Genomic DNA, 555 nt, shown 5'->3' with positions numbered 1-555 from the left:
CAGCGGCCCTGTTCTGCACCCTTCGTCCCTTCGTGTCCTCCTGCACAGGACTCCACTGCTCATTCAGGCCCTTCTTCCCCAAGAAAGATTCCTTTTCCAACACTGGAGCGGAGGGGGGTGGTGTGCCGGGGGGTGGCAGTGGTGGTGGTAAATAGAGACAGGCTCTGGCAGCGCAAATCTGATGTTCCTCAGTGCCTGCCAGGAACCAGGCTCTTTCTTGGCCAAGCAACACTATTTCTGCCCAGCTTACTTACAGCTGAGAGCCAGCTAGCCTCGGAGACACTGGGAAAGAATGGGCCATCTGGAGCATCTGTATGCGAGTCTCATTTCGGGGTGTTTATGTCGTGGGCTGTACGAATGCTGTTAGTGGGCCTCCTATTTTTAAAAAGTTCGTCCTTAGGTGCATGTGTGTGGGGACGCTCTCGGGAAGGTAGCTGAGAGAACTCCAGGACGGAGCAAGTTGAAAACTTAGGGCTGATGAGTGGCTCTTACCTCAGTATGTCAGAATCACCTGATTTGCTTTTTGCAATCCCTGTGGAATCAGTGTCTCTGGGG

This window comes from Canis aureus, chromosome 24 (assembly GCF_053574225.1).
Source record: "Canis aureus isolate CA01 chromosome 24, VMU_Caureus_v.1.0, whole genome shotgun sequence".
Lineage (NCBI taxonomy): Eukaryota > Metazoa > Chordata > Mammalia > Carnivora > Canidae > Canis > Canis aureus.
Note: the sequence above shows the minus strand (reverse complement) of the source record.